This window comes from Rhinolophus ferrumequinum, chromosome 17, assembly GCF_004115265.2.
Source record: "Rhinolophus ferrumequinum isolate MPI-CBG mRhiFer1 chromosome 17, mRhiFer1_v1.p, whole genome shotgun sequence".
NCBI classification, from domain to species: domain Eukaryota; kingdom Metazoa; phylum Chordata; class Mammalia; order Chiroptera; family Rhinolophidae; genus Rhinolophus; species Rhinolophus ferrumequinum.
In genome coordinates this window covers 40,568,446-40,591,814 of record NC_046300.1, presented here as the reverse complement: position 1 = coordinate 40,591,814, position 23,369 = coordinate 40,568,446, and the positions used below count along the sequence as shown (strand labels likewise).

General features: G+C 48.9%; 1 long non-coding RNA gene across 1 annotated transcript; it reads right to left on the bottom strand.

Moving 5' to 3' along the window:
* Positions 1–329: 329 nt before the first annotated feature.
* On the bottom strand, positions 330–12,623 carry LOC117036616 (uncharacterized). Its single transcript, XR_004425417.1, has 5 exons — positions 12,518–12,623; positions 10,995–11,221; positions 7,008–7,257; positions 6,262–6,321; positions 330–1,968 (listed from the first exon to the last, which is right to left on the bottom strand). It is a non-coding gene; the product is annotated as an uncharacterized LOC117036616 (long non-coding RNA).
* Positions 12,624–23,369: the final 10,746 nt, after the last annotated feature.

Below are 23,369 nucleotides of genomic sequence, written 5' to 3'. Positions count from 1 at the left end.
AATGACTTAATAAATAAAATTATATTTTTCTCAAATGATAAGAAATCTAGAGGGAGGTGTCCTAAACCATGGACAATGGTTTAGTCATTCAGTGAGATCAGAGCTAGCATTTTTTTATTTTCTTGTCTTTTTCTCATGGCTATAAGATGGCTGCTCCTGCTCCAGCCATCATATTTGCATTGAAGGAGGAATGAAGGGGAGAAGGGTTAGGCCAGCTGTGTTTGACACGTTTTATCAAAACACACACACACACACACACACACACACACACACACACACACAAGAAAACTTTCCAGAACCCACAGCAGATGTCTGTTTACATCTTATTGTCCAAAACTATATCTCATGGCTGCAGCAAAGGAACCTGGCAGAGAGTATTTAGCTGAGCATATTGCTGAACAAAATCAGGGTTATTTTAAATGAGAAGTGATGCTAGGTGGGTAACATCACCTCTGCCTGTGTCCGTCCTCAAAAAGCAGAGATAAGAGATACAGAGAAGGCTGTAGTGGCATCTGGGTGCCTGTTCTAGGTTTTGGCTCAACCCTCCCTTGGATTCTGTGATATCTTAAACTCTACTTTTGGACTAAGTTGGTTGAAGTGGGTTTCCAAACCAGCTTAGGAACTGCTCTGGATGCCAGGCCTAAGCCCCCTTCTGAAGACAGTGGCTGCCTGGGAATCGGTGCCCATCAGGGGTCATGGTTTGGGGTTCATGTGATCTCTGTACCATGCCAACAGTGGTTGGACCAGTAATCTAGACCCTAAGATCTAGCACAGTGACAATTCCCTCCGGGGGAGGGAAATGAAAAATGTTGTCCTGGCCCTAGGCCTCCTGAAGACAAAGGAAAAGGATGTACCAATGTGTTGGGTAGAAAAAGCAGCCACTACCCAACTGAGAGGAGCAAGAACTATGAGGAACTGAAGGAGCTATCACTAGGAGAAGCCAAGAGATCGGGCCACACTCAGCTCTGGGAGACGGTGTCAATGTCATGCTCAGGGCAGGGTTGGCTCCATGACTGGGATAATGGACTCTGGAGTTTGCTGACCTGGGTTCAAGGCCTCCCTTACATGACCTCTCTGAGCCTCAGTTTCCCCACTTGTCAAATGGGGCCACTAATAGTTTTCATCTCTGTTGATTAAAGATTAAATGAAGTCATGTAGTAAACTGCTTGGCGTAGGGTCTGGAACGTGGGAAGTGCTCAATAAATTGTAGTTTTAACATTACTATTATAGTAGGCACTCAGGAAATATTTGTTGAAAGGGGGAAAAAAAGAATAGACTATGTCCCAAAGCTAGCCTTGCTACATACAGCTTGGGGTCCAAAGTCTGGACATGGTGGAGGGTGTGCTGGTCTGGGAGGGAACAGCCAGTATTCCTGACCACATGGATAGGTTCTGGCCAAGGGCAGCATGATGGCTCCAGAGACAGACACTCTTTGTATTCTCTCCCTCATGAACGACAGGTGGCCTTGACTACCAAGAAGTGCTCCCAAGAGGAGCTGCCACACTATCTTGGGTTGCAAGGCTAAGAGAAGAGCTTCTTGACATCACTCTGGGGTCTTAGACACACCAACCTTAAGGTCTCCACCTGAGGCTCTCCCCACAGTAAAAGGCACCTCCGTTCAGTAAGACACGTGGGCAGTAAGACAGGGGGCCTCCAATGCCTCCTCATCCCTCATTCCGTATGCAATCGATCGCAAATCCCATGACTTAACCACCAGAGAACTCTCAGGTCTACACACCCGTCTCTGCTTTCCTCCCCACTGTATCTGTCAGCTTAGCTGCTATAACAAACAGCCCCAGGTTTCGTTGCTTAACACAGTGAAGCTTTGTTCCTCTCAGCACAGTCCAACGCAGGGAGATGGTGGGGCTCTGCTCCATTCAGTCACTCCTTCCCCGTGGTGGCTCTGCCATCTCCTAGGCCTGGGAGTTCTCCACTGGATCCTGATGTGAGGTGTGTGAAGGATATAACCTGGAGGATTGTATGGGAGGTTTTTATGGCCAGGCCTGGAAGTGGCTTACATCAGCTCCTCCCATATTCAGTGGGCTGGAACTAAATCACATGGTCCCGCCTAACTGCTGAGGAGGCTGGGAAATGGAGTCCAGCTGAGTGCTCAGGTGGAAAAGAAAGTAAGGTGAATACATGGTCTTCTCTCTCCAGAAACATGCTATCCACACTCATTCTCTTTTGCTGGATATCCTTGCATCCATGCTGGCCCCCTCCAGGCTCTTCACAGAACAGTGGGAAGGATCTTTTCCAAGACCGGAATCTAATCATACAATTTGTTTGCTTCAAACCCTCCAATGATTTCCCACTGCTATCAGGGTAAAGGCCAACAAACATCCTTTCCTGCAAAATCATGAATGAACTGGCTGCTGCTACCCTCTCACACAGGCCCCACCCCCACCCCATTTCTCCCAATTAAAAAATCTCCTGAGTTTTCACTTGATAAATTAAGTGATTTTCTAATTCAAGGGTTTGCTAAGTCGATAGAAATAAATGGCCTTTCAGAGAAAAAAAAAGATTTAAGCTGAAGATCATTTTTTGAGTTATGTAACTATATTAGGGTGATATGTTTGGGATTTTTTAGGAACTCCAATTCTGGACTTCTTTAGTTCTAAAAAAACACATCTTTCTCAGGTCAGGTAGGTTCAAACTGTCTTTCTGAAGTCCTACAATAAACAGAGTGAACAGAAGGACCTCACCAGGCCCTACTGTCCAAGGCCCCTTGAAATCTCACCCTCACCTGCCTGCAGGAGATGGTGTGCTTGGTCAACTGGCTCACTGGAGGGAAAAAAGAAAAGCTCTGACCTGTAGTGTTTGCCAGTTTCCACAGCGCAAAGACTTCCCCAGTGGTGGAGTCCAAGTTACTGAGGTAACATCCGTGAAGGCAGAGTTGGACAGCGGTGTGCACTCTCGGCCCTCAGAAGCCAGTAAGACGAGGCTGTGCCACTGATTCAGGAGTGGACACGAGTCCCCACACACGCTGTGCTTGGTCTCATTGCCAGACCTCGCTTTATGCCATCCCCTCTGACTGGGGCATGTATTCATTTATTCAACAAACACCTATAGAGCATCTTCTGTTCACCAGGCACCAGGCCTGTACTGAGAAACGTTCTCACTGATGGCTGAGCTCATCAAGTAGGTGCTAGAGAAACTCCTGTTACACTGATGCTGTAACTGAGGCTTGGTGACGTGATATAATTTGCCCCGGATCACAGAGCCGCAAAGTGGAGAAGCCAGGATTCCAGCTTCGCCTGTATAAACCCAGCCCTTGGACTTAAGCATGCTGGTCTCCTGTTTCTTCCTCCCTGCTACCCGACAAACTCTGTTCACCCCCTCAAAGCCACGCTCGAGTGTTACCACCTTTCTGAGGCCCTCCCTGACCCCTGATGGACTTCTCCTGCCAAAGTATATTTAGATATGATGTAATCGAGAAATAAGTGGGGGTAAGAGGGGGGTTGGCTGGGGACTGAAGAGAGACAGGGTAGAGGGAAAGAACAGAAGATGATGGAGCAAGAAAGCAGGGAAGAAGAAAGCAAGGAAAATGAGAAGAAGAAAATGAGATGTAACATGGTTGCTGAAGATACATTAAGTAGAATAGAAACGGAATAATGGGTCCTCACCGGCCTTGTGAAGCACGCTGCCCCAGAGTGGCAAGCTCAAATTGTTACAAGGGCCTTACAGATGATAAAAATGAATAAGGCCGACCAGATTTCTAAGGCAGCTAGGAATAGTGGAGAAGGGGCCCTGTTCTCCAGGGGGCAGCCCTTGCTCAAGTGCAGCTGGCAGTGGCCAGAAGAGCCCACTCCAGTCCTCCCCACCCCCAGGGCACTGACCTCAGCCCGTCTGTTTATTTATTTATTTCCTGAATCAGGTTACAGGGTGATTGCAGCCAGAGCCTGAGGAGGCTAAGGATGAGAAAAGCGAGGTACCTAGGGCCCAAAATTTAAAGAGTCACCCACCACTCACCCTTTGACTCTGGGGGAAATTCAGAGAAATTCAGAGAGTTTTAGGGTGCAAGTAGAACCAGAGAACCAGAAGGCAACACCTTCCAACCACACACACACACACGCACACACGCACGCACACACGCACACATGTGCACGCATGCACGCTCATGTGAGTGCATATTTGACAGATGAGGAAACTATGGTCCAGAGAGAGAAAGGCCTTTTTCTTTGCTGTTCCCTCTGTCTGGAACGTTCCCCACCGTCACCACCACCACCAGTCATTGCCTAGCTTGCTTCCTCTCATCACTCAGCGTCACCCCCTTAGAAGCCCTTCGTTCTTGCCCTGCCCACACTAATGCTCAGTACTGGGCCCCAAACTCAGGCAGTGAGGGAGAGCTCAGGATGGGGATCGTCCTGGCCCTAGGCTGTCTGGCTGTGCGGCATTACGCAGGCTGCGTTAGCTGCTCTGGACCTCAGTTTCTTTGTCCACACAACGGGGATGGGACCTTCTTTAAAAACACTCCTCAAGGAGAAACAGGATGATACTTGCACTACACTTGACACCCAGTGCCTGGCCCAGACTTGATGCTGCAAACATTTTGGTTAAAATAAAACACTAAGAAATAGTGGGCATTAAGATTAGCCAGGTAATGAGGCCAGATGCTTGTCAGCTTGGACAACCAAGCAGAGAATGAATGGGCAATGGGGAGTCATTGAAGGTTCTGGAGCAGAGGAATGGCTGGCTGGCAGGGGAGTGTCATTAAGCTTATTCTGGCACCAGCTGTGTTGTTTATCAGTGTCAGGATGAAGACTTTGGCTCCAGTTGAGACATGAGGGAGCTGCCAACAAAAGGGCCCCGTTAAACCCTGGAACAATGGCTTTTTAGCAGTCTTCGTGGAGCCAGATTCCTGCTGTCCAAACCACCCAAATTCCTGCTACCAACCTGCTGGGAGCCACAGGAGGTGTCTTTATCCACTGGTAATGAGCCAGGGGCAGAAATGCTAATTCGTCTGTAATCCCTGGTCCACTCCCAAACCCCATCTCCTCCCAAAACCTCTGCCAAAGGTACCTGCACAGGCTAATAACATTAGCTGAGTTCATCTGGCAAACAAGGTCCCGAAAGGTCCCGTTTAGATGGCAAAACATGACATTAACCCTTTGTTTGCACTTCAAGTTCAAACAAGGTTTAGACATTTAAATCGGACAATAACCCCTCGTCTGAGGCTAAGGCATATCAAAACAGAGGACTACCTGTCCACTGGTGGACACAGAGGAGATATCAAAGTACGGAGATTAGCTTGACCTAGAAGTCTAAAATCCTAGAGTCTTAGTCTTATCTAACCTCTCCTTGTTAAGCAAACCACCACCTAGTGAAGATAAGGAATGTTCTCAAGGTCACTGAGCTAATTTAGTGTCAGGATTGGGAGAGAGTTGACCTCATCAGATTCTCAACTTTGAAGGCACACGGCACAATAAAATTGATTTGTCGAAAAAACTGTTCAGCTAGAAAACAGCGAGCGCCGTCAATGAGGTTTGTTTTCAAAGTCTGCCTTTGAGTCAGCAAATGAAGAAAGAAAAAAAAAGAAAGACTTCCTATGCCATGATCACAAGTTAATAATTCAGAACGATTAGTTTTGTTAATCTGGCTGGTTTTAAATTCACAGACTACCAATTTCTTCAAAGTTACTGTTTTTGAAGAGAATAATTGAGCTTGTTCTTAACATTTATGGAAATGGATTGGCAAAGGATCTAGATCTGTGTGGGCTGTAACATCCACACAAGGTCTCCAACGGGCTGGTGAATTAGCAGTTTAGTCCAGCCTATATCCCCGGCCCTTTGAGGTTCAAAACAGGTTCAAGGGAGGAAATGGGCCAGGGCAAGCTCCACTCTTCTTGCCACTGGGCACATATCTGTGCTATACACAAGGGCCATGAAGACTCAGCTCCCAAATCAAGAAACTCAGGGCCCTGTTCTTATTCAAACCAGAATAGCTCATATTCTATGTCCCAGCAAGTCCACCTCTGGGCCTTCTGGTCTACACACCCACCCCGGAATCTTTGCCTGGGTACACAAGCATGTTCAGAGTGGCATATTTGCAGCGACCCAAGATTAGGAGGAACCTAGATGCCCTTCAAATGGTTCAATAAACAAGGGCATATTCAAGCAGTGCATTGAGGCAGTCACTGACAGAATAAAGTCTAGCCCTACATAAGGATGCAGAAGCATCCAGAGGTATTGATATGTGAGAAGCACAGGGGACGGGACAATCGGGTGCAGGTAATTTTGCTGGAGAAAAGAAACATTCACTTACCTGAGTGTGTATAGGCAGAGAACGTTTCTGGAAGGACAGGAACGAAACAAATAGTGGTCTCTGGGGAGGGAAGAGAAAGAGTCTGGCTTTAGATGCATAGACTTTTCTACCACTGGCAGTTTTGTTTATCTTTAATGTTATCTTTCCATGAAAAAGAGTTACTTCCTTATTCAAGAGCATCGAAAGCATATGCCCATGCAAAAATTTACACGTGAATATTCACAGCAGCATTATTCGCAAGAACCAAATATTGGAAACAATCTAAATGTTCATTAACTGATGAATGGGTAAATAAAATGTGTTCTGTCCAGGTGGACTATTATTGGGTCATAGAAAGTAGTGAAGCACAGATACGTGCTACCACATGGGTGAACCTTGAAAACAGGATGCTAAGTGACAGAAGCCAGTCACAAAAGGCCACGTGCTGCATGAAATGTGCAGAATAGGTAAATCCATAGAGACAGAAAGTAGATTAGTGGTGGCCTGAAGGACAAAGGAGAATGGGGAGTGACTGCTAATGGATATTGGGTTTCTTTTTGGGGTGACAAAATGTTCTAAAATTGGATAGTGCTGATGGTTGCACAACTCTGCAAATATACTAAAATCCATACCATTGTACCCCTTAAAAGTGTAAAGTTTATAGTATACGAATTGCATCTCAACAAAGCAGTTCTTTAAGAATAGTTACTATATTTATTAGTGTCCTAAGTCTGCTGTAATCAAGTACCAATAACAGGATGGCTCACATCAACAGCAACTTATGCCTCACTGTTCTGGAGGCTGGAAGTCCCAGGCCAAGGTGTCGGCAGGGCAGTGCTCTCCCGGGTGGCCCCAGGGGAGAATCCTTCCTGGCCTCTTCCCAGCTTCTGGTGTTTGTCCACAATCCTTGGCATCCCTTCGCTTGTAGATGCATCACTTCAGTCACACGGCCATCTTCTTGGGTTTCTTCTCATCGTCTTCCCTCTGTGCGTGTCTGTCTCTGTGTCCAAATGTCCCCTTTTTATAAGGACACAGTCATATCAGATTAGGGCCCACCTGAATGACCTCAAGACTGGGCTAAATGTACAAAGACTCTATTTCCAAATAAGGTCACATTCACAGGTAACCAGACTTAAGAGTTCAATAAAGTTTTTGGAGGGGACACAATCTAAGCCATGACACTATGTTTGTAAATGCTTTTAATAAAGAGATTGTATCTGCCTAGCCGAGGAGAGAAGCTACATGTGGAGGAAATTGTCCCCCAGTGTGTGATACACTCAGAAAAAGGACTTGGGACTATGCAAGTTCAGGATAAAGGAGACCTTTCCTCTGGGAATCAGGGGTGGCTTCCTGGAGGAGGCGTTTGAGCTGGGCCTAATGTCAGGTAGGTATGGAATTTGTTGTCTAAACCAGGATATTTCTGAGAGTAAAAGGGGGCATTATTAATAATCACCCCAGGATAACAGGTGTTAATCAGAATGGAGGCAGGTCAGTCAGATTCTGGGGTCATCTTGCTCTTGAGAGATGGTATGAATTTGAATATGCATTTGGGAGGAGTGGCAATAAGAGTATATCAGATGGAGGGAATAGCACCCAGTACCTGCAAAGGCTCAGAGGTGGGAAACCACTAGATGCATGCTGGGAAGTACTGAGCCTGAAAAAAGGGAGTTTGAGAGGCTGGGAAGAGCGTTTCATGCCCGCCCAAGGAGTGAGGAATCCTCAACCATAGTCCCCTGAGGCTGGCCCCAGTGGTCAAAGCAGGGGTCTCCTGGAGGAGGGCTTGGCCACTGTGGGGAGAAGCACAGACAGTCCAAACCCAAACCAGGAGACCACCTAGCAGAGAGTCACTTTGCCCGTCAGCCTGGGAGCAGGAAGCCAGTTCGGGAGGCGCAGACAGGACCAGACTCCCCAGTGGTGAATGTGCGGACATGGGCCTGTACCCCAGGGAAAATACGCCTGTCTCTGCTCCATTGCTCAGCTCTGATTAGAGTCTGGAAGCCAAGGGGGGGTGTCGGTTTGGTTGTTAAAACCTTAGACAAATATTCTTTTAATTTTTCTGGAAACCTTCCTACTTTGGTGTCTAATAGACCCTGTTTGTGTTGGGTGTCATTTTTTATTGTTGTTAGTTTTGGAAAGAGATGTGTTGAACATATCAACTTCTGAATCAAGTAAAAGTTGGTTTTTAGTTACTTAATCCCTTGGATAGATATCAATCATCATTTGTTTTTCTGGGGGAAAAAAATGAAGGAAAGTTTACATTTGTGGAGGAGGGATGGGAGAAGCATTTTGGGGCAAAACGGTGAGGTCTGTGTGCCAACATGAGGAATCTGCTGGTTAAGTCTCTGCAATCCACAGGGGGCATGCACTCTTCCTAGAGGGCACCCACCTACTTTGCAGCCCCTTGTCCTTGGCTCTCTCTGCTGCCTGCCTCCTGGAGCAGCTGAGCCCCTCCCTGCTATTCCGTCGAGCTCTGTGACCACTCCTCTCAGCTCCTTCCCTGGTGTCTTCTCTGATCTCCAGCTTTTGGGGGAGCCTGGGGCTCAGTCCTCGGCCTGTTTCTCTTCTCTGTCTATATGCCCTCCTTGGTGGCCTCCTCAGTCTACATGCCGTTCACCCCAAATGTGCATCTCCTGTCCAGATTCCCCCACCCCCTCTCCAGACTCCAGACCCGTGCATCCAGCTGCCTGCTGGACATTCTCTTCCCTTGTTTAGGGGACATCTCAAACCTTACTTGGCTCCCGCTACCTTCAGGATTCCCCACCCCCAAGCTTGCTCTTCTTTCAGTTGCTCAGGTAAAAATTTTGGAGTCTCCTTTGACCTCTCTGTTTTCCTCCTTCACACAGCCAGTTCATATCCAGAATCTGACCATGTCTCACCACTTTCATGGTGACAACTGTGTCTGAGATACCACCAACTCTCACCTGGATTATTCCAACAATCTCCTAACCGGTATGGGACTGAGATTCAGGACATTTGGGATCAAGTTTTACCCCTGAGTGTCCATGGAATCATGTCAATGTCACTAGGCCCCTACTTCCTTATCAATAAGATGAGACAGGTACCTACTCTGGACAACCTCTATCCAAATAAACTTTGTAGACCATGAAACACTGTATAAACACAGACTAGATTCAAATGAAAGAAAGAGAGGTGGAGCAGAGGAAGGAAGGGAAGGAAGAGATGAAGGAAGGAAGGAAGGAAGGAAGGAAGGAAGGAAGGAAGGAAGGAAGGAAGGAAGGAAAGAAGGAAGGAAGGAAGGAAGGAAAGGGAGAAGGAGAAGAGAGGATGGAGGAGAGAGGAGGGAGGGAAGGGTGAGAAACGGAGGGAGGGAGGAAGGAAGGAAGAGTGGGAGGAAGGGAGGGTGGGAGGAAGGAAGAAAGCGAGGTGGTGAAACTCAGCCTAAGTCAGTTATTGGAACACTAATAAATGCCCCCTAAATCACTGCATTTCTATCACTGTCTCTAGCGTTGGTACACAACACAGTGTCTTTTCATTTGCTTATGCACCCAGAGGGCTATGAGAGACAGTGGCTGTCCTACCTTTAAGAGCTGCGGAAGAACCCACCTCCTGTCCTCAGCTCTGCCGCTCTGGCTCTGGATTAGTGCATGCCTGTGTCCCTGTGGCCACAGACTGCACGACCAGGAAGGCGAGGGATCCAATTCAGCTACATGGACTCCAGGGAGACCATCCCAGTCACCCCTATGTGAGAAGGCCACCCCTGGACACTGTCTGGCCAAAATCTGAACCGTGATGGATCATGTTACACCCCTGCTCGCAGCTCTCACATGGCTCCCTAGTGCCCTCGTGAGAAAACCCGAATTCCTCAGTCTGGCTCAGCCTGCCTCCCGAGAACAATCTGAACCTGACTCTGGCCCACCCCTGTGGCTTTGCCTGACCAAATTCAGGGTTCTCCAGAGCCTGAGATGCATAAAGGGATGCCGGATCACACAGCAGCACCAGGTCATGCAGTCTGACTCCTCCAGACTGCCAGACTGCAGCAGGTGGAAGTTTCCATCTGGTGCTGGTGTGTCTTTAACACCTCTCAGATAATTGCAGAACTATTTCAGTGAAAGAGAGAGCAGGACTCCTGCTCAGAGCCCAGCCAGGCAACAGCTTTCAGCTAGAACTTAGCAGCATTTTTACATTCAGTCACTTCCCTTTTTCTAGCAAAGTGATATTCGTTTTCTAGTTGAGGTAATAATATGAAGTTTCCTTTTGAAATAAATGTATTTAAGGTTTAAAAAAAAAAACCAAATAAATCAGTACTTCAGAGAAAACCATTAGGTCAAAAACAGTCCAGATGGCTTGTGAATAAAGTTGTGGGAATTCTGGGCGAAACCGGCATTTGCTGTGCTCTGAACCAGGCAGCACCCCGCCTCCCTAACTTGGCTCTCGCTGGGCCTCCCACACGAGTCACCTTTCCACCTCTTTACTTGATTAATGACTCCTCACTCTCTAAGCCATCCTTGACCCCGTCCTCCTGCCCCGTGTAAGCTGACCCCTGCTCATGTCCTCTGACCCCAGCCCCTCTTCCTTGAGGAGTAATGGGGGAGGCGCGGCAGCGGCCCTTTCCCTGTCATTTATTGGTCTCAGGAGCTCCTAATGGTCCCATTAGAAGTGTGCCTTTCTTGCTAGACCAGGAGTTCCTTGGGGCAAGGCCCGGTTGGGCTTTTCGGTGCCACCTCCCAACCCCCAGCCTTACCCATGCCCAGTGCAGGGCTTAGAGGAAAAGCTGGCCCAGATGCTACACTGACCTGAGCTGGAGGTGGTTCCAGCTCTCGGCCAGGTCCCAGAGGCACCACTCACTGCGGTGGCAAATCCCAGAGAGGAGCAGCCTTGGCCGATGGTGGGCGTGATCTTGGATATTCTTCTCTCAGGGCTTGGTCCTCCCTACCTCCTGCTTAAATGGGATTTGTGTCCTGTGGCTGGCCCCGCTGCTGTGTCCCTCCTAGGCAGGCTGCCTTCAGGATGTTGCTGTGCCCTGCAATGGACATCTTGTTAGGCAGCCCCAACCCCTGACTGTGGGTGCAGGAATGTGCCAGCCCAGAAACCCAGCCACCAGTGGAGGCAGCTTGCAGTGGGACTTACTCTCCAGAGCTCCCAGGGGAGCAGGCTGGAGCCACGCTCTGCCATCCTCGCCGGGCTCCCTCCCCTTCCAGATCCTGCTTCCCCTGCGCCTTTACCACTTTCTCCTGGGAGTTCTGCCAATGGCATCCCTTGCACATGAATCTTTGACACAGAGAACCCAACCTGAGATGGCTGTTTGGAATTCTGGGGGCCCAAGTGGAAGCATCTGGCAGATGGTAGGATCCAGGGGTCTGGAGATCAGGAGAGAGATCTGGGGGTCAGCAATTTCACAGATCGCAGTGGAGAAAGCGAAGCCAACCAAGGAGAAGTGAGGCTGAGCACAGAGTCACCCAGAGCCCAGGCGTCCAAGGCTCACTGGTCAGACGAGAAGGAGTCAGCACAGGAGAGGCTATAGGAGCCAAGAACAGCTGGTGCTGCTGGTGCCCACGGAGGACACACCTCCAGAGGTCAGGAGTCAAGGGCACCCACTTGGGTTCCCAGGCTGACTGGAGAGGGCCAGGCCTTTTGACAGGAGGGGTTGTGAGGAGGGATGGAAAGCAGGCCAGCATCGGGGCGGGGGAGAGGGAAGCAGAGGGGCTTGGGCCCGGGGAGGCTTTTGTTGTCAGCATCTAGGGTGGTCTCAGAGTGGAGAAGCTTCTGCCACATCCTTCTGGCAATAGGACCAGGAGAGAGAAATGATGCCCCCTGGGTATGTGGATCAGGGTGAGGGCTGACGGGGCCCCTGCCCACGCTCCCCACTAAGTCTCTGGCCAGCAGCTGGGGAGATGGGCGGTGGGAGGGTGTGGTGAGAGGTGAGGGCCGGAAATGGTCACTGCAGACAACAGGAGACAGGGCACTAGTGACAGCCTCATCCACTAATGTCACAATGGACTGAGTCTTGACAAGAATCCAGCACGGCTGACAGCCAGCTCAGGGCTGGGGCTGGGCCCTGAATTAGAGATAGTTATAGAAACTCTACCAGGGCCGGCATTAGGGGGATAAGAGTGAGGCACCGAGGAATGCAAACATTAAAGGAGCCATTCGTCTCAGGGTCTGCCTCGTCCCGGTGCTGGCCTTGCTCTGTAGCGCGGCATTCGACATTGGTCACACTCTGGCCGCACCCACCCCCGCTGTATCCCCACTCCTCAGCCCCATACACAAACATGGCCAACACATTCTTCCTCCACCATCTGTGCAAGTGCTTGCTCACCTTGTGCCTTTGGCTCAGAGCACCCTTCCCTCCTCCTCTGCTTGGCAAACACGTGATCACGCTTCAAGACTTTGGGCAAATGTCTTGTAGATGCCCTGCAGCCGCAGACCACCTGGACCCACCTATGGTTAAACAAGGTGGGTTTGCTACTCACCTCGAGAAGGAGATCACACCCACAGTGGGCAGGGGGTGCGAGAAGAGGGTGCCAGCAAGAACCTATTATATAGGGTTTAAGCTTCGTTGGGTGATTGGGAGGCGGGCCTAAGGTAGTAGGGGTTCACTAGATTGGGCGCTGCTGGAAAGTGGGGGCAGTTCTGTAATTGGGGATCTCAATAAATCTCATCCACAGAGAGGGGAGACTAAAAGCATGATAAAGCTGTAATTGGTAAAGACGTAGCAGCAGTTACTCATTTTAGCCAAAAGAGGGGCCTGAGAGGTGTGCTTGGGATTTCATGGGAAGCATGGGGACCTTGTTTTATCTGGGTAAAGACACAACTGTGCAGTGGCCTTGCTGTGTTTCACTGTCTCATGGTCCCAAAGAGACCCTGCCGAGGTTGGTGTTCTGGGAGTACGCTTACAACCCACAGGACAGCAGTGGGGCCCAGCTGGCAGCGGCTTCCGGATGGACAGTAGGGCTGCCCCTTTTTCTCTTTCAGTCTCCCTCTCTGCAAAGCCGCTGCGCAGCTTCCCCGGCAAACACCTCTGTTTGCATCTTTTCCTCCTTCACACTCCAACACATTCTTTTAAGGTAGTGTATCGCATGCAAACAGTTTAGTGTGCTCATCTGATGGCAGAGCTCATAGGTTTGTTTTTCACTTGCACACACCTTGGAGCCACCACCCAGGTCAAAATACAGAACATGTCCACACCCTAGAAGCCTCCTTCGTGCCTCCTCCCAGACACCAGCCTGCCCCGGGGTGTCCACGAAAGCCCGCTGTCACCGCACAGGCCTCTCTGGAATGTGTGCCTGTGTGTCTGGCTTCTCTTATTTACCATAAAATCTATAGACTTCAGCCTTGCTGTTGCACAAGGAAGCAACTTCTTCTGTGCATTGCTATGTAGCATTTTATACCCAGAAGCCCCACTGTAGTTCAGTGGAGACAGGAATAATTTTCAACACGTTGTGCTGGCATGACTGGATATCAGGTGGAAAACCACAAACCTTGACTCTGCCCCACTGTGCACAAGAATGATTCGAGATGGACGACGGGCTTGAGAGTGGAGAACTGGAGGCAGTCGCCGTAGTGAGACCAGGATTTCTGAAACAGGAGACAAGGTGTTAGAAAAGAACACATGGAACCATCATAATTGATCAAAATGAACAACTTTTCTCCATCGAAAGACACCCTTAAGAAAGTCAAAGGGCAAGCCGCAGGCTGGCGGGAAATGTTTTGTCCAAGACTCCACTGTTGGCTTATCATGACCTTGATGATTTCCTACAGGCTTCGGCATGTATTCTTTTTCTTTTAAATCACCCCCAGCTTTATTGAGATATGTAATTGACACAAAACATTGTGTAAGTTTAAGGTATACAGCGTGTTGGTTTGATATACTTATATAGTGTGAAACGATTATCATCATAGAACCAGCTGACACCTCATCCTGTCGGTCACATTTACCGTTGCTTTTTTGGGGTGAGAATATTTAAGATCTACTCTCTTAGAAACATTCAAGCATATGATACCGTATTACTAAATAATTATTATCTATATCTATTACCATATAGATACTTTGTTGTACATTAGATCCTCCGAATTTATTAATCTTACAGCTGGAAGTTTGTACCCTTTGACCAATAGCTCCCCATTTTCCCCACCCTCCACCCCTGGTAACCAACAATCTACTCTGTTTCTCTGAGTTTGACTTTTTTAGACTCCACATGTAAGTACTATTATACCGTTTTTATATTTCTGTGTCTGACTTACTTCATAATACCCTCAAGGGCCATCCAAGTTGTTGCAAATGGCATGATTTCCTCCTTTCTCATGGCTGAATAATATTCCATTGTATCTATAGACCACAGCTTCTTTATTCATTTATCTATCCATGGATGCTTACGTTGTTTTCAAATCTTGGCTATTTTGAATAATCAGCATGAGTTCTTTTTCTTCTTCTTTTTTTCGCTTTCCCATATATATTTTTTAAATTAACCTTATTGGGGTGACTCTGGTTAATAACTCCCATATGTATTTTATTCCAAAGACATGTGGATGTTAGTTCCAACTCCATCCAGTTTCTGACATTAAATTAATAAAAATCTCCTAAGATTTGGAAGATCCAAATGATTTAATTTGTCCAAACCCACAGGCTTCTGTTCCTGAACAGTTGGCACGAGGCTTTGGCATTCATCTAATCCATGCCTACAGGATTGTGAAGCAGTACTCTTATTTCTGGAAAGCTGTGGCAACCAAGACTCCGGGAGGGTAAGGGGCTTGCCAAGGTCACACACAGCACCCCCAGTCAATGCAGTGGCCAGTGTGCACCTTGCATAGAGTAGGTGCTGAATAAATGCTTCAGAAGCTGCTTTGGGGCTCCCCAAACCTGAGTGTGTATGTGTGTGTGTGTGTGTGTGTGTGTGTGTGTGTGTATCTGTGTGTCGCAGGGGAGGGGTGGGTAACTCTGTGTCTAGGTAGTATTTCCCAGGCAGAAACCATGATTTTTGGTGTTGGTTGTACATACTGGCTAAATGCTGCAGGATCCCCACATCCTACCTCCTGGTGCCCAGAAACCACAAAACCCTATGACTGACCGACCGTGTCCCTGCCCTCATGGCCATATCCCAGTCCCAAAGCCTGGGGACAGCAAAGATAGATGACAGGATGCTGAGAGGGAAGTTATTTTTCTCTTCCAGGACTCCAGCCACTTTCCATTTGCAAACAGTGCCGAGAGTGACACCCTAGCTCCACAGTCAACACATGACCACACCACCACAGAGGGGAGGCTGCGCCCGCCCTCCCAGGTCTCCAAGCAACAATACAATACAGACTAGAGCGTAGGCATGGAGGTGCTGACCAATTCTGGGATCCCACCTCCGTTCAGTGCTGGGCATTTCCTGCTTGTCCGCTCTTCCCCGCACACTTGCCATTCCAAAAGCTGCATACAAAGTCCCCAGGAGTGGGAAAAAGGCTCAAAGTAAAAAAAGAGAGGGAAAGGAAAAACTCTTCTCTGTTTATTATCAACCAGCAAGTGTCTGGAAACATGTGAGGAGCACAGAGATGGTCCCCAGACTTGGGGCAGGTCCTGCCTCTGCCCCTTACTAGCTGTGCCTTTGTTTTTTTGGCTGTAAAATGGGCATGATATTGCTCACCTCATGGTGTCATGGTGAGGACAGGAATGTGCAAGGATTTTGAGCTCGGGACCTGGGATCTGCAGGCCTGGGTTAAGGGCTGGCCTGAAGTGGGTCTGACAACCTCTCTAAATGTCTGGTAGGGTTCTTTTCAAAGCTGATGACCAAGCCCCACCCCACTCAGTCTTCCTGGCTCAGCACACATGCAATGAGTGGATGCTGGTAAGAATTTTTGTGAGGACAGAACACAACAAAGTTTGTGCAAGCGTAAACCACTAAGTACAGAATCTTTGCACATTTTTGTATATATTTGCTAAGAAAAGATCCAGAGGTAACTCCAGCTCCTCAGGGAGCTCAAAGCCCAGGGGAAGAGACGGCACAGGTGCACACCATCCACTTCCTGTTCCCCCTGTGCTCTGAGTACCACTGTATCCCAGGCTACGGATGAGGAAGCTGAGGGCCAGACAGATGTCACACGGTGCACACATCTAGCTGATTCTTGAATCTGGTACGCTTTCTGCTGTCCCAAGCAAAACAAGCTCTAGTTGGGCTTTGATGGAGAAGACTTAGGCTAAGAAGATGGTAGCGCTCCCTGTCCCCCCGACCCCCTACACACACCCTATATTTATATTTATATGGTGTGAGTTGGGGGACGGTGGGGACAGGGAGCGCTAGGTCAGCTTAGTGGGCAGCAAGCAGGTCAGGGTGCCAGACACTAAACTGCCCCAGGTTAGGGGGTCAAGCAAGGGAGACAAGGGCCACAGGGAGTATGAGGAGCCACAGGCCTAAGCCCAAAGCCACAGGAGTGTCATCAGCACACCTGGCCAAAGCCTGAGTGCCGAGGCGCGTCGCAGAGGAAGTAGGTATTCCCCTGGTCCTGGGAGCTCACGACCTTGTTGGAGAGTCAGACACACACAGGGGAAACTCAGGCAATCGAGGGAGCCCAGGGAGCCCCAACCCAGCCTGAGGCACCAGAGAAGGCTTCAGGGGGATGCAGGGCCTGCCTAGACGTGCAAAGACACACAGCCAGGTGAAAAGGGGTGGGGACGACTTCGATGCAGAGGGACAAAGTGTGCCAGTCTCTGAGTCTGGAGTGAGGTATCTGAGGAGATGGGGTGAGGGGAAGAGGGGAACCCAGAATCTGGGGAAAGGGATCATCCTTGGATAAGAGGAACAGGCAGAAGAAACGAGGATTCAGAGGTTGGTTTGTAGATGGCAGGAGTTGGGCGTTGAGGATTGGAGAAAGGAATGAAACGGCAGGAAATACCTTTGTTCTCATTCTCACCACTCCCCATATTCTTCGTTCACTCTGCTTCAGCCACACCTGCCTCCCGCCTGTTCCTCCAGTATTTCTGCACACTCACCCCTGCCGCTGGCCTTGTACTCTATCCTCTGCTTAGAATGCCTGCTCCCCTTGTCTGCAGGGCTCACTCCTTATTATCGCCCGAGGGTCCGCTCACACATCCCTCCCCAATGGGCCTTCCTTGGACATCTGCTGCCCACCATCACCCCTGTCTCTTTATCCTGCTTTTTTCCCGGTTTTTGCTGATCACTTACCACTTCCTGACACAGTACATACTCATAGGCTTATACACTTATTTTCTGTCTCATCCATTTAGCATGTAACTTGCAGAGAATTTATTAGTTTGCACATGGCTATGTCCCTGGAACTTAGAATAGTGCCTGGCATGTAGTAAGCGCTAAATAAAAGTGTATATGTGACTGAAAGACCACGTAGAGCAGGTGGGAGGTTGTAGAGACAGTCTCTGGTGACCATCTTATATCAGCTCCAAATGAGGACACGGAAGCTATTAGAAAAGCTGAAGTAGAAGGACATTTATGTGCAAAATAAAAAAGGACATGTGTGTGAGAGTGTGTGCTTGTGTGTGTGTGTGTGTGTGTGTGTGTGAGAGAGAGAGAGAGAGAGAGAGAGAGAGAGAGAGAGAGAGAGAGAGAGAGAGAGAGAGAATCTCTGGAAGTGCTGACATTCCATAGTTAAACATGCCTCTCTCTCCTAGTCAAAAATCCTAGCCAAACCATAGGCTGATCCTAGAAATCTTACCACCAAAACCTCACTCTAGTCCCACAGACACTTGATCCCTGGGAAGGGTATAACTAAGCCATAGATGGAAAGGTGTTTTTTTCCTTTGCAGCATGGAGGATAATGTTGAGAAGGATTATGAGGTAGTATTTAGGCTCAGCGTGGAAAAATGCTGTAATTGATTAGCTATGTCTGCTGAGGTCAAGGGGAGAAGAAGCATCTGCTGACCCAGAGCAAACGAGAGAGGGCTGGGAAGCCTGTATGAGAAAGTGGAGAAGGGAGGCCTCTTTCTCAACCTTCTCTTCTCTTGCAATATGTCGTTTATTTTTGCCCTAGTCTTTTTTTTAATTCTTGTTTTTGAATTTTAATTAAATTTTACTTGTAGATTTTTTGGAAAAGGTAATAGTACATAAATATAAAAAGCTCAGTATTGCTCAAAGTAGAGAGTCTAAAATAGGAGACCCTCCCCACAAAAAGCTGGGCCCTCCCTCAACACAAATGGCTATACCCTAAGGGCGAGTGTAAATGGGCAGGGGACCAGTCCTGCTGAGAATCTGCAGCCTGGATGCCATCCCCAGCAAGGGGCTGCCCAGGTTAACATGTCATGGGAGACCACGGTGGGAACCATCGGGTTCGTAGGAGGTCTGTGGGCCCACAGCTTGGGCAGGGCGTGCTTCCAGCCAACAACCCCAGCCAGGTCTCCATGTGAGGCTCAGCCTCCAGTCCCTGAGGGACAGGATGGGAGGCAGGTGACCTGGAGTTGATGCCACCTCTGCCACCAACTTTATCATTGTACAAACAGGGAAATCAAAATATTCTATTTTTGAAACAAAATGAAAGCATCATGAAAGGACATACAATAAAGTAAAAGAGAAGAACCCAATTCCCCACCCATATCGATTCTACTTCCTGAAGTGACTACTGTTTCATATTGTGTCACAGCTTGCTTATGTGATTTACTCTAGGTGGTTGGTTGAAAAGAATGGCCACAATCCTTCCCATCTCCCTGTCTCTGTGTCCTTTCTAATGTGACTTTGCAGCTTTCTCCCTGCCTTGAATCTGGACTTGGTCCTATGCCTTGCTTTGGTCAATAGAGTGTGGCAGAAGTGATGGTGTATCGGTTCCCAACCGTAGGCCTTGAGAAACCGTGCTGCCCCTGTGAACAAGCTGGGCGAGCCTGCAGAAGGCTGAGAAACACTTGGAGCAGGAAGAGTCATCCCAGCTGCTCTAGCCAAGGCCCCAGAGAGCAGGGAGCCCAGCCGGAACCAGCAAAGCCTTCTCCCCAGCCCACAGCTCGCTATAGGTACGTACAGGAGAACAGCAGAGACCAGTGAACTGTCCAGATGAACCCCACCTAATTGCTGACCCTCAGAATCTCGGACTCATTCGCTAAATAGGTAGTTTTGTAAGCCACTATGTTTAGGAGGGTCTGTTACACAACTTTGTCAAGGCGATAGGTCACTGATATAGTGCATCTCAGAGATATTTCATGAACAGACATCTGGATCAAAAGCCATCCTTTCTTGTAGCTACGAAGGATACCATCTGTGTGGAGGTACCATGATTTATTTTTCCAGTGCCTTCTTGGTGGACTTTTGGTTTGTTTTTTGTTTCTGTGCTTCTGTCTCCTCATTACAAAATGGGACTGATAACTCTGCTTTGAGATTAATTTGTGAGAATTAGCATAGGCCAGTCAGTTATAATAGCTGACACTTAGAAAGTGCCTGGCATGTGTTTTTTCTCTTCCTCCTTCCTGTCGGTCAATTCCCATTCAGACAGGAACTGCAAATACGTTTGTCTCCGTACCCATTTGTCTGGTAGGTTTTCCCCCCGAGAGCTTGCCACTGAGCAGAATTCTGAGGCCATATTTAGATCCGAGGGAAACACTGCCATGATTGATTAGTGATGCCTGCCACGTGCATGAGGGAGGAGTGGTGAGAGAGGGACGTGTGCCCTCCTTCATTCATATCTTCATTTGAGCCTGTGGATCTCCATGCTGTCCACTCAGTGGACTTTGAGAGAACAAATGACCTTCAAGACCTAAGAGGAACACTCTGGGAGGATTTGGACCCAGCTTGCTCTGTGATCATAGACAATTGCCCTTCATTCCTAGGGAGAAGGCTTTGCTGGTTCCGGCTGGGCTCCCTGCTCTCTGGGGCCTTGGCTAGAGCAGCTGGGATGACTCTTCCTGCTCCAAGTGTTTCTCAGCCTTCTGCAGGCTCGCCCAGCTTGTTCACAGGGGCAGCACGGTTTCTCAAGGCCTACGGTTGGGAACCGATACACCATCACTTCTGCCACACTCTATTGGCCAAAGCAAGGCATAGGACCAAGTCCAGATTCAAGGCAGGGAGAAAGCTGCAAAGTCACATTAGAAAGGACACAGAGACAGGGAGATGGGAAGGATTGTGGCCGTTCTTTTCAACCAACCACCTAGAGTAAATCACATAAGCAAGCTGTGACACAATATGAAACAGTAGTCACTTCAGGAAGTAGAATCGATATGGGTGGGGAATTGGGTTCTTCTCTTTTACTTTATTGTATGTCCTTTCATGATGCTTTCATTTTGTTTCAAAAATAGAATATTTTGATTTAAAAGAAGTGAAAAATATATCCTTCAGGTGTTTCTTTGAGACTTGTGAAATGAACCATGCGCAAGGGAATTCATCAAGCACCGTTTGCTCTAGCGAGAGATGAGAAGCACCCAAAGTGAACACCAGTGGGGGCCGGGGCTTCCACGTAGTGGAATTCTGTTCAGAGCAAAACAAAGAACCAGATAGCCTGAAATGCTCAGATGTGTTGAAGGGCACATAAAGTGAAAACAGCAAAGTGTGGATAGCATTGGATACGTCCGTATGTGAGAAAGGTGTGTAGCCGATCTCTGGAAGGGTAAATAGGACAGCAGCAGCCGAGGCCACCTGGGGGTCAGGGGTGAGGGGGAGCGGCTTTCTCTTTGTGTCCTTTTGTACCCTTAAGATTTTGCATCACGTGAATATGGCTCCTCTTCAAAAACAGATAGAAAGAAAGACGTTTGAACATGGTTTGTTTTTAAAGTAAATCGTTTTAGAAAGAAAGAATTCTTTTTGAAATGCTTGGCGAGGGGAAGGGAGATAAAGGATGACACAGATTTCCTTCCAACTATTGACTAACTCCGTGACCCGTGGGGATGTCACAGCTGCTTCTGAGCATCAGTTTCTACCAACGACAAATGGGCCAAGTCTCCCTGGCTCACTCCCAGGTCACTATGAGCAGGGCCACTGTGTTAGGCCATTCCAGGGGGTGCCATGCACACCGTGACTGGTGCCCCTTGTAGTTATGCAGTGCACAGCCTAGCCAACGAGAGGAGGCAGCCCCGATGTGAGGCCAAGATGAGATAATGGACCAGAGAGAGCTTTGAACGTCCTGAGAGTAAGGGTGTGCATGTGTGAGTGTGTACAGTGTGACACTGCATTCCTCTGAGTGGGTGTATGCTTTCTGCTGACACGTCCTCTGGACATTAAATGGGGACAAAGGATGATCACTCCCTTCTTCCCCCTCCCCAGGCTCCGGCTCCTGGGTCTTCTAGTAGCTATGCCGGAGAAGAGAAGGGCCACACTGCAGGCTGCTAAGGCCTCTCTCTCTACCAGACAAGCTGTTTCCACAGGCCCTTCCCATGCTGGCTCAGAGGCTCCATCCCCAGGGTCATGACGCAAAAGAGGAATTCCTCACACACCATGATGCTCTCTGGTTTTCCAAGTGCAGAGATGTTAGCGCAGTCAGAGAGACCTGGGCTCAAATCCAAGCTCTGACACTTACTGTCCCTGGGCCCTCTGAGCCTTAGTCTTGTGAGCTGTGAAAGGGAGATACATCCCGACCTCCTCACGGGATGCTGTAATGATTACAGCTCAGGCACACAATAGGCACACAGTGCCAGCTCCTGCGATTGGTTCTCGTGTGATCCGTCCTTATAATCACGGGCAGGGTACGTTTATGAAGACATAAAACACAGAAAAGGAAACACAAATCTGCACTCCTAGCAGTGGTTATCCCAGGAATGGGAGGGTGACATTTAGAAGGAATTCCCACGCATGATTTTTAGATTGGCAAAAATCCCAGTAAAGATATTTCCATTCTAAAAATGGAGAAATACAGTTAAAAGGAAAAGGCGGAGCACAGAGGATGTTTAGGGCAGGGAAAATACTCTGTATGATACTGTGACAGTAGATACATGTCATGACACATTTATCCAAACTCATAGACTGTACAATCCCAAGAGTGAGCCCTCATGTAAACTACGGACTCTGGGTGGTGATGATGGGTCAGGTTTATCAGTCGTAACAAATGCACCTCTCTGGTGGGAGATATGTGAAGCCAGGGATTTATATGAAATATCTGCACCTTCCTCCCAATTTTGCTGTGAACCTAAAACTGCTATAAAAAAATTAAGTTTATTAAAAAAAAAAAAAACAGTTGATACCCACACAGGGCACGTGTGCCCATTATGCAGAGGGAGCCTCCAAGGTCTGGGAAATACTTTCCTTGTGTGGGACAGACAGTGCGTGGACAGCACTGCAGCAGAAGACAGAGGCCTGAGTTTGAGTTCCAGGTCTTTCTGCCCCTCGCCAGCTGGGTGCCTGGCAAATGACCAGTGTGGATAAAAATTTAGGTGCCTTTCTTGCCTGGCCCAGGCTCTCTACCCAGCCACACAGCTTCCTCCACATCCAGGGGTTCATGGCACAACCCCTCATATGAAGAAGATGCAAGGAAAGGGGTCTCTCAGGTCGAGGCTATGGAGGGAGGAGGAAGACATCCGTATGCAGAGGCCCCAGCCAGGCAGCCCTGGGCTGAGGCCCCAGGGGCCCGCTCCCCAGGCTGATCTTCCACTCACATCCCAGCAGCCCAGCAGGTGAGTCAGGGAGAGCCACACAGCTGCCACCAGGCACACAGAACCTGGGCAATACTGCAGGGCCTCACAGCTCTCTTCAGGAGTGGGGAGGCCAGGAGCCCCACACCTACCTCTTTCCAGGTGGCACACAGGAGCTTCAGCTTCTTGCTTGCTGTGTAAACTTTCATGGTCCTCACCCTACCTGCCTCATCAGATTCTGATGACCCAGGTTTCTGACAAGTTCCAGGGGCTCTCTAGGTTGGGGTCTGCATGGCATGGGAGTGAAGCAGGGGTTTTCAAGGTGCGCTGGGGCCAAGACTGGGAGACTTCTGGACAAGTGGGCAAGGTGCCCACCACTCAGAAGTGCTTCCGGCCTCCCGAGGGGCCTCCAGAGTTCTGGGGGACAGGGCTGGCAGGGCAATGGCAAGACCACCGGGCACCTGGTAGCAAAGGAAGACAGGTTGTCTTCTGGCAAGCTGGCCAGACTGAAATCCACAAAAGGAGAAAATTGACAAGAAGTGGCTTTTCTGGGCTCCTTCACCTTTGCCCAGATGCAGGAAGCAGCCTCAGGCCAGTGTGTGGTAAGTGGGTGGGTCCCAAGCTCAACTTTCCATCCAGTGCCTGAGTGTCCTCGGATGAAGCAGCCACTTCCCTGACAGACCAC